This window comes from Oryctolagus cuniculus, chromosome 2 (assembly GCF_051225735.1).
Source record: "Oryctolagus cuniculus isolate XC-2025 breed Fujian yellow rabbit chromosome 2, ASM5122573v1, whole genome shotgun sequence".
In the NCBI taxonomy this organism is placed as follows: Eukaryota; Metazoa; Chordata; class Mammalia; order Lagomorpha; family Leporidae; genus Oryctolagus; species Oryctolagus cuniculus.
The window spans coordinates 45,329,517-45,342,861 of NC_142868.1; the positions used below are offsets into that span (position 1 = coordinate 45,329,517).

The 13,345-nt window shown below is 40.7% G+C and overlaps 1 protein-coding gene and 1 pseudogene across 39 annotated transcripts in view; both read right to left on the bottom strand.

Annotated features, from left to right (window-relative positions):
• The window catches only part of HMBOX1 (homeobox containing 1), a 224,176-nt gene that overhangs the window by 175,058 nt on the left and 35,773 nt on the right, over positions 1–13,345 (bottom strand). The window lies entirely within an intron of this gene.
• LOC100339050 (small ribosomal subunit protein bS18m pseudogene) lies at positions 4,086–4,637 on the bottom strand (annotated as a pseudogene).

Consider the following 13,345-nt stretch of genomic DNA (forward strand, 5'->3'; position numbering starts at 1 on the left):
TTGTTTTTGGTTTCAATTTTGTTGATTTCTTCTCTAATTTTAATTATTTCTTTTCTCCTACTAGTTATGGGTTTGGTTTGCTGTTGTTTTTCTAGATCCTTGAGATGCACTGATAGCTCATTTATTTGGTGCCTTTCCATTTCTTGACGTAGGCACCAATTGCTATAAATTTTCCTTTTTTAAAAAAAAGATTCATTTATTTGAAAGTCAGAGTTACACAGAGAAGGAGAGGCAGAGAGCGAGAAAGAGGGAGAGAGGTATTTCATCTGCTGGTTCACTTCCCAGATGACGGCAATGGCTGGAGCTACACCGATCCAAAGCCAGGAGCCAGGAGCCAGGAGCCTCCTCCAGGTCTTCCCACATGGGTGCAGGGGCCCAAGGACTCAGGCCATCTTCTACTGCTTTCCCAGGCCACAGCAGAGCTGGATCAGGCGTGGAGCAGCCAGGTCTCAAACCAGCACCCATATGCGATGCCAGCACTGCAGGCGGCAGCTTTACCCACTATACCACAGTACCGGTCCCAAACTTTCCTCTTAACACTGCTTTCACTGTATCCTGTAAGTTTTGATATGTTGTATTATTGTCTTCATTTGTTTCCAGAAATTTTTTGATTTCTCTTTCGATTTCTTCTATGATTCACTGCTCATTCAGGAGCATGTTGTTCAGTCTTGATGTGTTTGTATATGTCCTAGATTTCTGCATTGCTGATTTCCAGCTTCATTGCACTGTGTTCCCGAAAGATACATGGTATGATTTCAATCTTTCTGAATTTGCTAAGTCTTGTTTTATGGCCCAGCATGAGATCAATCTTAGAGAAGGTTCCATGCACTGGTGTGAATGTGTACTCTGCAACTGTAGGATGAAAAGTTCAGTAGATATCTATTAGGTCCACTTGGTCTTTAGTGTCAATTAACTCTGCTGTTTCCTTGCTAATTTTCTGTCTGGTCAATCTATTGCTGAAAGTGCGGTATTGAAGTCTCCCATTACTATTGTATTGGAGTCTATGTCTCCCTTTGGATCCATTAACATTTTTCTTTAAGAGCCAGGTGCCCTATAATTAGTTGCATATTTGTTTATAAGAGTTACATCTTCTTGTTGAATTTATCCCTTAATCATTAAATAATGTCCTTCATTGTCTCTTTTAACAATTTTTGTGTTAAAGTCTATTTTGTCTGGTATCAAGATGGCTACATCAGCTCTTTTTTGGTTTCCATTGGCATGGAATATCTTTTTCATCCTTTCACTTTCAGTCTGCATGCATCTTTGTTGGTGAGATGTGTTTCTTGGAGGCAGCAAATAGATGGGTTTTATTTTTTAATCCATTCAGCTTGTTTGTGTCTTTCAATTGGAGAGTTAATGCCATTTACATTCAAGGTGGCTATTGGTAAGTAATGACTTTGCCCTGCCTTTTTTCATAAATATTTCCATTTTTTTTACTTTGGATTTCCTTTGTACTTTTCCTGGGAGATATCCCTTCTTGTTTCTTGAATTGGTGTGTTTGTTATTTGGCAATTGTAAAGATACTCATTGGTTTTTTCTTTGTTTTTTCAATGTGGTGGCTTTTATCTTTCCACTAGATTTGAATAAATTAATGGAGTGTCTGCTTTCAGAGAATAACTAGAGGTGTGTGGTGGGTGTGGCCAGGAAACTCTGTTCAGTACTCCAGATTGCAGGGCATGTCTGAGGTGACACATCCAGGTTTGTCATGGTAAATCTTTTTTTTTTTTTTTTTTTTTTTTCAATCAGAGTGGAGGTTTCTTCTTGTCTGTTGGTGTAGACTCAGCTGAGCTCCTCTCCTCAAAGGAGACCAGTGCCTGGACATTATCCCCAGTGAGTACATTATTTGTCCACTCTGCCACAAGGACCACACAAAGGTTCTGTGCAGTCCTCAGTGTAAGCTAAGATTCCCTAGAATGTCCCTCACTAGGTAGCCAGGAAGCCCTGATCGTGTGGAGCCTCCCACAGTTGACGTCCAATATCCCAGCCACACCCTGAGTCCTCCCACGTAGCCTCAGTGTTTCACAGTCCCAAAAACACAGCCCCATCTATTCCGCTTGGCAGGTTGTTGGGTGCAAACACTTACTGGCACAGCTTTTACGTATGTCCAAAATGGTACCTGCTCTCTGTCAGCTTGTTACAGGATGCCTTTCCAGGGTGATCCGTAGAGAGAAAACATTCCCCCCACTTTGTTTTTTCTTCTCTAGTTTGACAGGTATACTATCCCCCATGGTGCTTCAAGCCAGATTCCCTCTATGCTCTTCTTGCAGCTTTTCCACCAGTGGCTTGGGCTGCTAGTCTGGTCTCACCTCACTTTCCAGTGCTGGTGTGGAGGCTGCTGGAGTCTTAAGTTGTGTGCGTCCTTGCCTCTGTGTAGGTCCACTGTGTTCCTCCAATCTGTGCAGTTTCCTCTGTTTTCTCCCCAACTATTCTCCAAGACTGCACTCTTTCCACTTTTCTTAAACTATCTTCTCCTAGACTTGAGCAGCAAGCTACCTCCCTACTCCACTATCTTAATCCAATCTGACACCCATTTTCTTAGTAACTAAATTATATAAATATAAGGTTTTACATTTAAACTCTTTTCCTGCCCTCACCAATGAAGAAGCTGGAAAAGATCAAGATCCACATTAAGGGAGAACTAAGATTTTGAAAGGTACAAGAAAAATATTACATTTTCTAATAAACTGCAACCCTTAACTAAAAGGAGTGTGTGCTAGCACAACTCATACTTCATGCTGAAGATCAGGACTATACACGAGTAGATAAAATTAAACTTGTGAGCCGGCGCCGTGGCTCAATAGGCTAATCCTCCACCTTGCGGCGCCGGCACACCGGGTTCTAGACCCGGTTGGGGCGCCGGATTCTGTCCCGGTTGCCCCTCTTCCAGGCCAGCTCTCTGCTATGGCCAGGGAGTGCAGTGGAGGATGGCCCAGGTGCTTGGGCCCTGCACCCCATGGGAGACCAGGAAAAGCACCTGGATCCTGGCTCCTGCCATCGGATCAGCGCGGTGCGCCGGCTGCAGCGGCGGCCATTGGAGGGTGAACCAACGGCAAAGGAAGACCTTTCTCTCTCTGTCTCTCTCTCTCACTGTCCACTCTGCCTGTCAAAAAAAAATTAAAAAAAAAAAAATTAAACTTGTGTTTCCTAATTAGTTTTTAAGGTCAGAGTTTAGGATATATTCACTTATTTGAAAGAGTTAGAGAGAGGGAGAGACACAAGAGATCTTCCATCTGCTGGTTCACGATCCGAATGGCTGCAATGGCTGGAGCTGGGCTGATCCAAAGCCAGGAAACAGGAGCTTCTTCCAGGTCTCCCACATGGATGCAGAAGCCCAAGCACTTGGGACATCTTCTGCTATGGTCCCAGGCACATTAGCAGGGAAGCTGAAATGGAAGTGGAGCAGATGGGACCTGAACTGGCACCCATGTGGGATGCCGTGACTCACTAACGCCACAGTGCCAGCCCAAATACCGAGTTTAGACTGTTGCTTTCTTCAGAGAAGAACTGAAACCCAATCTAAACCTGAAAGTCAAGATTTATGCTTATCTAGTGAGGTGAAACAGTCAGATGCCCCTAACAGTCTTAAGGGGCTCTTTAGGACTGAGATAATCACTTTAATTGAACACAGATATAGACTGACAATGGTAACTTTCCCCTTTTTGGTGGAAGGCAGAAGAAACTTATGTATGTCCACCAGTCTTACTAATCCTTGAATACATTTTCACTTTTTCTTATATAATTTCTTCCACTGAAGTGTTATATGTAAGAGTTTGAATTTATCAAAAGAAGTTAAACTTCTCAAAGTTTTACCAATATGCTTTCTGGAACGAGTAATAGAAAGTGGCACTCAAAGTGGCTTAAATTACAAGGACATTTGTTATTTCATATATCAAGTCAGGAAGATAAGGCAGCTTTGGAATAATCTGAGAACAGCAATGATCTTATCAAAGAAGCCAATCCTCTCCATTTTTCTACTCTGCTATTCCAATAGAGAAACAATGACTTAGTGTTTCTGGTATGCCAAAGGGGTTATGTGTGGGTACACCAACCTGTACAATAATAAAATCTAGACTGTAATAGTAGGGGAAAAGAAGGAACCATCAATTAGGCAACCAACAGTACTTACTAATAAAGTTCAATTCAAATATTGATATCTTTTTTTTTTTAAAGTTTATTGGTGGTAACCTTACATAGTTTACTCTCGATACTTTGTTACATACTTCAGGGTCTTTAAGATAGGCAGGATCCTTGTATGTAACCGGCATAAACCCCATTAATTGAGCTCTCTTAATTGCTTTTGTGATTTCTTTCTGCTTCCTCCCACAAAGACCTGTTATGTGCCTTCCATAAATGCATCCAGTAAATGGAGAAACAAACTGGGACAAAAGCTGTACATTCTTGTAATCTACACGTTTCCCACACAAGATACATTTCTTAAGAGGGTCCTTATAAGAATTTGCCATTGGAACAGGCAGGTCCTCATTGCTGGTTTATTGTTTATAGTGAGAACAACCTCTTCACAGCACGGCATGAGTTCCGGGTTCTGTGAGGCAGACGGCAGCCGTTACCACACGTGTCGTCTTCCTAACCAGACCACTGTAGACCACAATCATAGCTGCCATAGCCCCCCGTTCCTCCCTTTCTCTTCCTTTCTCCAAAGCATCCCCAACAAATCCCTTTCAGTGCTCTCCAAATATTGATATCTTAAAAAGTCCAGACTACTCCAATCATCAGTGACATTACATGAATGTCTTATCTAATCATCTGGCATTTTCAAACATCATTCTAACATAAGCATACCTTATTTTTACTGAATCTATACTGGAAAATACACCAAAGCAATTTTATTGGAAATAACTCATGTTCAACAATAGAAAATTGCTAAATGTATTATGACACAGTTATATAATTCATTAGTGTGGCCGGCGCTGCGGCTCACTAGGCTAATCCTCTGCCTTGCGGCGCCGGCACACCAAGTTCTAGTTCCAGTCGGGGCGCCGGATTCTCTCCTGGTTGCCCCTCTTCCAGGCCAGCTCTCTGCTGTGGCCAGGGAGAGGATGGAGGATGGCCCAAGTGCTTGGGCCCTGCACCCCATGGGAGACCAGGATAAGTACCTGGCTCCTGCCATCGGATCAGCACGGTGCTCTGGCCGCAGCGTGCCGGCCGCAGCGTGCCGGCCACGGCGGCCATTGGAGGGTGAACCAACGGCAAAGGAAGACCTTTCTCTCTGTCTCTCTCTCTCACTGTCCACTCTGCCTGTCAAAAAAAATAAAAATAAAATAAAATAAAATAAAATATAAAAAAATAGAATTCATTAGTGTATACTCTTAGGAAAAAATTCTAGAAATCAATACCCAGTGACAAGAAAAGTGATCATAAAATAATATTAAATGAGGGGCTAGCACTGTGGTGCAACAGGTTAATGCCCCAGCCTGAAGCGCTGGCATCCCATATGGGCGCTAGTTCGAGACCCACCTGCTCCACTTCTGATCCAGCTCTCTGCTATGCCCTGGGAAAGCAGAAGAAGATGGCCCAAGTCCTTGGGCCCCTGGACCCATGTGGGAGACCCAGAAGTTCCTGGCTCCTGGCTTCAGATCGGCGCAGCTCTGGCCGTTGTGGTCAATTGGGGAGTGAACCGTCGGATGGAAGACCTCTCTCTCTCTCTTTTTCTCTCTCTCTGCCTCTCTCTCTCTAACTAACTCTGACTTTCAAATAAATAAATAAATCTTTAAAAAATATATATTAAATGAAAGGAGACTACAAACTCAATGTAGCTTCTTGTTTCCTGGAGTATTTTCACCAAGCAACAGAATATGTCACATTTGGTAAAACAGTCATTCAAACATTTCAGTACTTTAAAGTTGATTAATAAATATTAGGATGCAGAAGAACCAGAGGGCTACTATGGCTTCCTGGTTTGGTTCTATACTGACATTTGCTACATTTCAGGTCTACTTCTTTTTTTTTCCTTTTTCTTTTCTTTTCTTTTTCTTTTCTTTTTTTTTTTTTTTTTTTTTTTTTTTGGACAGGCAGAATGGATAGTGAGAGATAGAGACAGAGAGAAAGGTCTTCCTTTTGCAGTTGGTTCACCCTCCAATGGCCGCCACAGCTGGCGCGCTGCAGCCAGCGCACTGCACTGATCTGAAGGCAGGAGCCAGGTGCTTCTCCTGGTCTCCCATGGGGTGCAGGGCCCAAACACTTGGGCCATCCTCCACTGCCTTCCCAGGCCACAGCAGAGAGCTGGCCTGGAAGAGGGGCAACCGGGACAGAATCCGGCGCCCCGACCGAGACTAGAACCCGGTGTGCCGGCGCCGCTAGGTGGAGGATTAGCCTATTGAGCTGCGGCACCGGCCCAGGTCTATTTCAACCCTTGTTTGCACTATGAATCCCAAGTGCTTTGAGATTATAAAAGATAAAAAACTGGGTCAGCTGTGAGGCAAGGTGACAGTTTACCTCAATTCTCATCTAAATTTGTTGTTCCAGCTCACCCACAAAAAAATCTTTTTTTTTTTTTAATCACCTCAATGCTTAGTAACTTCTACCTTTCTTTCTTTCTTTCTTTCTTTTTTTTTTTTTTTTTGACAGGCAGAGTGGACAGTGAGAGAGAGAGACAGAGAAAGGTCCTCCTTTTCCGTTGGTTCACCCTCCAATGGCCGCGGCAGGTGCACCACACTGATCCAAAGCCAGGAGCCAGGTGCTTCTCCTGGTCTCCCATGCGGGCGCAGGGCCCAGAGACTTGGGCCATCCTCCACTGCACTCCCTGGCCACAGCAGAGAGCTGGCCTGGAAGAGGGGCAACCAGGACAGAATCCGGCACCCTGACCGGGACTAGAACCCGGGGTGCCAACACTGCAGGCGGAGGATTAGCCTATTGAGCCGAGGCGCCGGCTTAGTTCTCCCTTTCAGTTGCTTACCTGTTTGCAATGTTCCTTCCTTTCCTGCTTCTGGTTTCTCTTTCCTTTGGATTTTGCAGAAACTCAGTTGAATTATCAGAAAATTATCTTAAATTCTAAACCTCAGTCAGGGAACCTAACATAAAAATGAAACTTCTGTTCTTCTCCCATCTTGCCCACTATGACCCTGTTATTTGGAACAATACTGCTTAATGGGAGCTTTCAATTACTTGAGATCTAGTAAAAATTCACTACATTCTGTGTACTGGAATTTTCCATGACTGAACTCAAACCAATTTCCTGAAGCAACTCATGAAGCAGTGTCAACTTAATATGACAAACAAAACTGTTATGGCACTTTTACCTAAGATAAAGAGAAATTCATGTTTTAGACACATGTCAGATTCAAAGATTCTCATTTCTAAAAAGTTGTTAAAACTTCTGAGAATAAATATTTAGACTGTCTGGAAGGAATTCAACACACATGATCTTTCTTAAATTTCAATTAGATTTCCCAAGCTGCTTACATAAGAAATACAAATTTGAAGGCCATTGTTATTTCCTCTATTGATGTCACAATGGACATGAACTTTAAAGTAATTAAAAGCACAATTATAGGAATATAAAAAAAATTATAAAAATATGTATTCTTATCTTCATCCTAGCCAAATCTCAATAGACTGAACAATATGGAATACTTAAACTCTGGTACAGGAATCCAATGCAATACTTTGTAAACAGAAGAAAGAATGAGGAAGTTCCCTATGTATTGATATGAAAAGAATTGTCATTAAAAAGGTATGCAAAATCATATATGCTATTTTTGTCTAAAAAGGAAGAGAAAATAAGAATATTCAATTTCCTACAGAAATTCTGGGAGAATATACAACAATCTAAAAACAGCATTATTATATAAAAAAGAATGTAGCAAGGGACTTGGTGGTTGACAGAGACTTTTCATTGTCACTATATAGCTTTCTATTCCTTATTTTTAATAATATGGAATATATCAAGTATTTAAAAACAATCTAGCTTTAATTATCTTCACCTGAAATGAGATGTATAAATTAATATCACATCGAATGCAAAAAAAAAGAAAGGCACTTAATTTCCAATTAAAAATTCATGCTGAAAATCAACACACTAAGCAAAAACAACCAAAAAAGGGAGGTTGGGAAGAAAGGGTAATGAAATATTTCTGAAAAAGATTTCTGGAGACCCTCATAGCACCATATTATTTCATAATCTTAAATCATTTACCTATCATTTATATTCAAAATATTCAGCCAGGTGCTGGGTGACACGTTCTCTATCCTCAAAAGTTTCCCAATGTAAATGTCACGATAAGAAAGACACAGCTGAAAAACAGAAATAGACTAAATGCCACGTAATATATGTTACAAAGAAGCCACGACCACTGACAAACTAAACTAAGATTTCAAAAAGGCTACAGGAACTATAAAAAGGAAAAAGTACAGTTCAAGGAAGTGGAATTGCTCTAACAAAGAAGCCAAAAGTAGGGAAAAAACATCAAGTATGCTCAAGGATATTGAATAGACCACTTAGACTGAAATCTGAGGCTGAAAAGGATGAAGCCTAAAAATTACAGTAATACTTGGTATTATAAAATATTTCACTTATCTTGTTTGATCATCAAAACAATGTGACAAAAAGGTGGATTGTAGAGGGTCTTGAGTGTCAGGGTATAAATGCCTAGCTAAGTATCTGAGTATTTACAACAGACTACTTTGTCATTAGAACATAAAGAAACTAGAGGCAGGGAGACTAGTTACAAAGATTCAGGCTTAAGCTAGTAAGGTTGAAGCCATAGCAGTGGGAATTGAAGACTGTGGTGATAACTGTGGAAGGAGGTAAAAGGCTACCAGGGCTTGGACCTCAGTTTCTAGGATAATTATGGTATAATTAAAATATGTACATCCAGATGGGGAAGAGCTATTTTTAGTATAAAAGAGTTTGGGTCCAGAAACATGTCAATTTGAAGCAACAGCAGCACATCCAGGTTATAGAGCCTCTATCACTCATTCCAAGGACTCAATGACCCATCATTATCCTAATCAAGAAACACATCCTGCCATCAGGTGTAATACGTATTATTCTCAAAAAGCCTGCTAATAGGAGGGAGGAATGGAGAATGACTGCTTAATGAATACAGGGTCTTTTTTGGGAGTAATGAAAGCATTTTGGAATTAAGAGGTAACGGTTATATAACACTGTGAACACACTCAATGCAACTGAATTACAGACTTGCTAAAATGGTGTTTATGTTATGTGAATTTCATTTTAATTGTTAAAAAAGGAAAAATCAAAAACAGTTGGCTGAAACTAAGACCATAATGCCTTTTATCCTGTTGTTAAAGGTCCAGGCCCAGAATTCCCTGTACCTTTTGTTAATTCAATCTATATATACCTTGCCATCTTCCAAACCATTCCAATTAGACATTATCTTCAGCAATAACCAGGAAATTACATATTCCAACCTTTCTCTGAAGTCTTTCTCCTTACTTTAAGACAAAGTTGACCCTTTCCTGAATACAATACTTCCTTTCTGCCCATTGAAATGGTGATGGATTTTTGTGTGTGTTCTTTTTCATTGTTTTTCTCATGTGGTGGTTACCCCAAGGTCATGAGGAGAAAACTAGTTTACCTGGATATGTGACTTCCAGAAATTACTATTTCACCATAGTTTTAAAAATAAACAAATATCCTATTGCTGCTGTCAGAGGAGGGATGTGAGTTCTTGGGTCTAAACATCTATATAGCTATCATTTCCATAAGTTCTCATTGATCATTAATGTTTCTAGATATTTCCCACCAAAGATTTGCTTACCAAACTAATCAGAGAAATTCTGCATTAATTATTTTTAAATTGAGAAAATGGTATTGATAGGCAAAATTTTTATATTGTCATATTTTAATTTGTTCACTCTTATCCCATATTGATTTTCCTCCACTGTGAACCTTTCCATAAATGGTTTCCTATTAGACAAGTTGGAAATTTTTATAATTAAACACAGAATTTTGTTAATTTAAAACAGCAGCAACAACAAAAAATAAACCAACCCATTTCTATAATGCTCAGGTTTTCTTAGTCATATTACCATCTCCCTTCTCACTGCTGTAATTTCCTAACCACAGCATTATCTCCTCTTGTGCTGATGCCTTTTACACCCAACTCACAGCTGCCTTTCCCCTAGGCCTTACCACCATACTAAATAACTTTGATTCAGAGAATCACTTTCCCAAAAGTATGGCCCCAGAATGTTAATAATGATAATCTCCTTCATGCTATTTTTTCATCCATTGCTAAGGTAAAATAAAATGTTGGCTTTGATCATCACTCAAAACCTTGCATTTCTACCAAATTTTCATTTCTACCAAAATTAACAATTTAGATACTGAGTTATTATATACAATTTCTCCAAGCATGGTTTTTATTTGAGAAGTCAGGCATCTTCTAGACAAAGTTCTCACAAGAGCAAATTGGTTCCATTACTAACTCATCAGAATTGATCTCAACTGAGCACTTTTCAAAAGATAACAGTCCTACATTTCTCTAGTTTATTAATCCTTTCACACTCTACCATGGCAGTTGTGAATTTTCTCCATTCTTCTCAAATCTCTGATATTCCTCTCTTGCGATGAGATGAAGACTTTGTCTCCAACCTTACAGTGAAAATAACTAGCATTCAAAAACTCCTACATCTTTTCAACAAGAAGTGCAAAAACAACTGCATCCATCCAATTCTTTATTCCTACCTCTTAAAAACAATGAAATGTCTATCTTCCTGTGTTAAGCTAAACCTTACACTCCCTATCTCACTTCATTCATTCAATATTTACTGAAAGCTTACTAAGGCACTGCTCTCCACAAAGAATACAATGAAAAGACAAAATCTCTGAACTCCTACAGTTTACTGACTGGGACTTGGGGATGGGGAGCTGAGGAGGGATATAAACAAAATACAATAAAAATTGTCAGTAAGTAAATAAAATAGTCAAGAATGGGCCTCACACATTTATTTCTCCAATTCAGATATTTCTTTTGAGTTCCAGTCATGAATATCCATCTGCTGAACAAATCTAATAGGTCCATGAATGCTTCTTCCTCCTTGATCTCCCTATTCCAAATAAAAACAACTGTCCTAGTACAATAAATGGCAACATCTTCTATGAACACTTAAAAAGCCAGGCTATGAAGTTATTCTTGGGGCCAGCGTTGTGGTACAGAGAGTAAAACCTCTACCTGTGATACAAGCATGGCATATAAGTACTGGTTTGTATCCTGGCTGTAACATTTTCAATTGCGCTCCCTGCCAATGGCATGGGAAAAAGCAGTGGAAGATCACCCAAGTGCATTGGGCCTCTGCCGCCCATGTGGGAGAGAGGCTGAAGCTACTGATTTTGGCATGGCCCAGCCCTGACAATTGCAACCATCTGGGGAGTGAACCAGAAGATGGAAGATCCTTCTTTGTCTTTTTGGAAAAAAAAAAAAAGTTATTCTTGATACCATATACTCTCATTGTCTATATCCAATTCAAAGACTTAATAATTTGACTTCCTAAATATTTCTAGAATCTGTCACTTGCCTCCATCAATAGTCATCATCATCAATACTACCATATCAGTACTGGCTACCATTACCTCTATTTAATTTGTCTTTATTCATCCTGCCTTTTTACTTGCCTTCTCACAATGATTCTTTACAGATAACCAAAGTTAGATTTTAAAAACTTACCCTTTGGTCTACTTAAAACACTTTGTGTTTTTTGTTTTTTTTTTTTTGTTTTGTTTTTTGTTTGTTTGTTTGTTTGTTTTTTGACAGGCAGAGTGGACAGTGAGAGAGAGAGACAGAGAGAAAGGTCTTCCTTTTGCAGTTGGTTCACCCTCCAATGGCCGCCACGGCTGGTACACTGCGACCGGCGCACCGCGCTGATCCAAAGGCAGGAACCAGGTACTTATCCTGGTCTCCCATGGGGTGCAGGGCCCGAGTACTTGGGCCATCCTCCACTGCACTCCCGGGCCACAGCAGAGAGCTGGCCTGGAAGAGGGGCAACCAGGAAAGAATCCAGCGCCCCAACCAGGACTAGAACCCGGTGTGCCAGCGCCCTAGGTGGAGGAGTAGCCTATTGAGCCGCAGCGCCAGCCTCGTCTTCTTTCAATGCTGTTCGGATAATGACCAATTTCTTTAAAACACATTACAAAACATGGGTAATCTGAGCCCACTCTACCCTCCTCATTTTATACTAAACTTCTCAGATTACTTATTTTTAAAATTGGTAACATTGTATAATTTCTATACCTATAAATTTGTAATCTTTTGTTTTTTAAGGTTTATTTATTTTATGGAGCTGGCAGCACTGTGGTGCGGCAGATTAATGCCCTGGCCTGAAGCACTGGCATCCCATCTGGGTGCCGGTTCTAGTCCCAGCTGTTCCACTTCTGATCCGGCTCTCTGCTGTGGCCTGGGAAAGCAATAGAAAATGGCCTAAGTCCTTGGGCTCCTGCACCCACATGGGAGACCCAGAGGAAGCTCCTGGCTCCTGGCTCCAGATTGGTGCAGCTCCAACTGTTGTGGCCATCTGGCGAGTGAACCATCGGATGGAAGACATCTCTGCCTCTCCTTCTCTCTCTGTGTAACTCTGACTTTCAAATAAGAGAAGGACACAGAGACAGAGAGATCTTTCAACTGCTTGTTCACTTCCCAAATGGCCTCAACAGCTAGACCTGGACTGGTTTGAAGCCAGGAGCCAGAAGCTTCTTCTCAGTTCCGAACATGGGTGCAGGGGCCCAAGAATTTGGGCCATCTTCTGCTGCTTTCACAGGTGCATCAGAAGGGAGATGGATCAGAAGTGGAGCAGCCACGACTTGAATTGGCACCCGTATGGGATGTTGGCTCTGTATGCAGCTGCTTTACCCACTATGCCACAACACTGGTCCCCTCAGATTACTTTTTTATTTCTCAGCTTTACTGAGGTGTAACAGAGAAATAAAAACTATATATACTTAAGGTATATACTCTGATACATACACACACACACACACACACTCAAACAATTACCACAGTTAAGCCACTTAGCATATCCATCAACTCACATAGCTACCAATTCTTTGTGTGTGGTAAGAATATTTACAATCTCTCTCAGCAAATTTAAGTATACAATATCTTATTAACTATAGTCTTCACACTACACTTTAGGTCTCTACAATTTATTCAACTGATTACTTTATATCATATGACATTTCTTCCCCTCCAGGCTCTCTATGCCCCCAACAACTTTTGCTAACTAGCCTTTATTCCATTTCTATGAATTTCAATTCCACAGTTTCCACACAGAAGTGGGAACATGTGATATTTGTCTTTTTGTTCCTGGCTTATTTAACTTAGCATGCTGTCCTCCAGATCTGTACTGATAAATTTTTAGTTACTATAAT